Source organism: Polistes canadensis, unplaced genomic scaffold, assembly GCF_001313835.1.
Source record: "Polistes canadensis isolate GaletaPanama2010 unplaced genomic scaffold, ASM131383v1 scaffold_387, whole genome shotgun sequence".
In the NCBI taxonomy this organism is placed as follows: domain Eukaryota; kingdom Metazoa; phylum Arthropoda; class Insecta; order Hymenoptera; family Vespidae; genus Polistes; species Polistes canadensis.
This window is the reverse complement of record NW_014569934.1, coordinates 3902-7593: the sequence shown is the minus strand read 5'-3', so window position 1 is coordinate 7593 and position 3692 is coordinate 3902.

Genomic DNA, 3692 nt, shown 5'->3' with positions numbered 1-3692 from the left:
CGAAAAAATGTTTTAATCAAATTTTGTAGGCAATTCTATGTTCTAGAAAAAAGGTATCTTATGTTTTTTTCGTAAACCTCACTATTTAAAAGATATTGAAGATTTTAGTTTGATTATTTTAAGACAAATTTCATTTTTGTTTATGAATTTTGTTACTGACTGAGTAATAATTATTATATATATATATATTAATTTGTGGTTTTCATTTGTTATAGAAGTTAATATTGATTTGTATTTTTTTCTTTTTCCTTTTTATATTCTTTACGTAACATACTTAATCGATTATGCATCGAATTTTTCATTAGATTTTCTTAGAGTCCAATCCCCACTCCATGGAGACGCATGACGTCAATTTTAAGCATCCGAATTAGGGCGCCATCTAGCCGAAAAAAGTAGAGTCATGTTCAGCGTAAAAAAAAAATGGCGACAAAACAATTCGTTAATTAATATTGAATTTCAATATTCATGACTGTACTTTTTTCAGCTAGATGGAGCCCTAATTTGGACGTTTAAAATTAGTGTCAAGCTTCACCATGGGCTTGCAATCCTTATTTTATATCCTTGGATTATTTATCCTACGATCGATAAGGTAGAAACCTATGGTATCCAAAAGTGCATCCTACTGATGAAAGAAAAAAACGCGGCAAATTCAAAATTACTCGATGCGTACTGGTCAGACCAGGGGTTCTCAATGATGGGAAACATTTTAAGATTTCTCGAAGGGGAATTGAAACTCCTATATTTAAGATTTTTATATAATAAATAAATGAAGAATAATATATGATAATACGAGTAGAAATATGCGTTTAAATAAATGTTCGCGAATTGAAAATTATTCTATGTATAACCATCAAACCAGTGGTTCTCAATGATGGAAAAAATGTATGATTTCTCGTAAAGAATTAAAATTCTCATTTATAAATTTTTAATTATCCCATGCATTATATTTAGTAGAAAAACTTATATAAGTCAGACGAAAGAAATAATTATTCTAATTGTAATGATTGAGGGTTGTTGGAAATGGCAAAAAAAAATACACAAGATTCAGTACTATCGTTTTAAATTATAATAATTACGCACGATAATATAACAATTGATTAATTTATAATATAAATAAATATATGCGTTGAAATAAATGTTGCAAAATGAAAGTTAACTTGGTGCATAGTTTCTTCTTACTCGTAGCATAGCCTGAGGTTAGGTCGAAAAAAGAACAAAAAAGAGAGAAAGAGAGAAAAAGATAGAAAAAGAGAGAAGGAGAGAGAGAAAGAGGGAGAGAGAGAGAGAGAGAGAAGAGAGAAAGAGAGGACGTTTGCCACGGCACGCACAACCCTCGTGAATCCTGGGCTGAGGTTTCTCGCTTCGAAGGAAGGTCACGCCAAGGTCATCGGCTGTGCGAGCCAACGATCGTAAGACACGCGATTCGCGCCGCTTCAGGAGTTTCCTTCGGGCCCTTTTGCGAGCCGGGGACCTACCATATGATACTAACATTCTGACGCATGATCTCAAACTTTGTCTACATTTCCTTTACTTCCTTCCTTCCTTTCCTACCTTTTTTTTTTTCTTTTACCACTTCCGTAATTTTATTTTCAAGTATTTTTGAGGTTATACTTCTTTCGGTGCGTTTGAATTTTTACGATGCGCGCGCACAGCGACACCAAATTAACAGAATGAAGTTAGTCTCGGTATTTACGATGCGCGCGCACACCGATATGAAATTAACTGCATGAAGTTAGTCGCGTCATAGCCCAGCTTAGGGTATTGTTCACGCGTACCGTATTTATATATACTAAAGAACTATAACTTTTTACGTGTGTACATAAATACAAACACACTGTAATGAATCAAATAATATTATTTTTGGTTATTAAAAAAAGGGAGACTCGTTGTTTTATCAACTGGTCAATATTTTTTTTAAAATGTTACTAGAAAATACATATATATTCTTTACACAGTTTGAATTTATCCTTTGACGTAAAAAAAAAAAAAATAACCATTGATTCCAATAGCGTATAAATAAATAACCATTGTAATTGGTTTTTATAAAGCCAATAATATCATCGCGACGATATAGCAATTACGTAAAAACGTAAAAATTCTATTTCTTATTGTATTTTTTACATCAATAATTTTTCATTTCTTTAACTAACATAAACTAATTCATTAAGAATCGAGAACGTATCCTATGAATTCTATCTTTTAACGATGCAATTAGAACTATTTCTTAACCACCATTCGCTTCCTCTCTATTCATCTTTATTTATTTATTTCTTTTTTTTTTTTCAATTTATCTTAGGTACAACAGGGGATTCGAATTAGGCGTGATAAACGGCGGCCAAGGGACGGACGGCCTTTGCTTTTTGTTGTAATCAGATGCTAACAAATTTATTTGCGCGACGGTGTACAGCCGTAATAAAGGACTCGAGCCTGGTAGCAAGCTCATTAGTTCTACCTTGCACTCGTAATAAGCCCTTAATCTTACCTACCTCACGATCATGGTTATAGTAAGCGTATAACCCACCCCCCAACAAACCTATAACCAATAATCCCAGCTAACTTAACTTTTCTATACTATTCCTAAGACTAATCCAACCTGGCTAGTATTTCGATCGTAAATCTCACTCGGATATATCACGCGAATAAAAAAAGGACAAAAAATATGAAAGGAAGAAGAGGAAGGTGGGGGAGGGGCGGAAGAACTGGTAAAGAAAAGGGTTAAAGGGAAAGTAGATATTACTCGAGTGTATCCGAGTTTAATTGATTCCTGCAATAAATTGCAATAAATCTATTTACGTGAGATGCTTAATCATGAAACAATAAGAATTGTTCTTTGGTTTTTTTTCTTTGTTATTTTTCATTTATGATCTTTTGGTTTTTTCTTCATTTAAGATTAGACTTTCGTTGCACAATATATACAATCAAATATGTTTCGAAGTATTAAAATTCGACGTGAATTAAAATGAAATCATATGAATGAAAATTTGGTCAAGAAAATAGTTTGATATAAAATTAAAAGAAATAATTGGATTTTTTAATATATAAAATAAACTGATGTATGAATCAAGTATGAAACGTATTCGAAATAAGGGACACGTTTAATATCTTCAAGTTAGCAATTAAATTCCGTTAATAAAGTACAGAGTCAAATCGTTTCGCGCTCGGCGGAATGTGAAAGTAGATAAGTCCTGTGGTTGTTCGTTTGAATTTGTATGCATGCATGCATGTATGTGTGTGTGTGTGTAAAAGAAAGAGAAAGAAAGAAAGACACTACGTTAAGAACGAGACCACTCTGCGTGGTGCAACCTCATTATCGGATTCGGTCTTTTACAATTGATCGAGAATTAGTTTTCTTTCGAATCAACGATCACAATCGATAGATAGATAGATAGATAGATAGATCGATCTATCGTATGTGTATATCCTATAAGTATATATAGGATGTGATAGGAAAGTAAGAACGATAGATGATCGTTTTTAAATATCATTATCACGATTGAATGCAAGACGTTGAATTGCAGCTGTTGGTTGGCCAACGTCATTGCAACGTCCGAATGCAACGATGATCGATTAAACTTTTGCGAGATTTTTTTTTTTTTTTTCATCAATCGATATAACATAACATATTCTCTTTTGTAATATAAAAAACGTTCGAATGATATTCGTAATCGCGATAAGGTGTACAAGTGAAATTT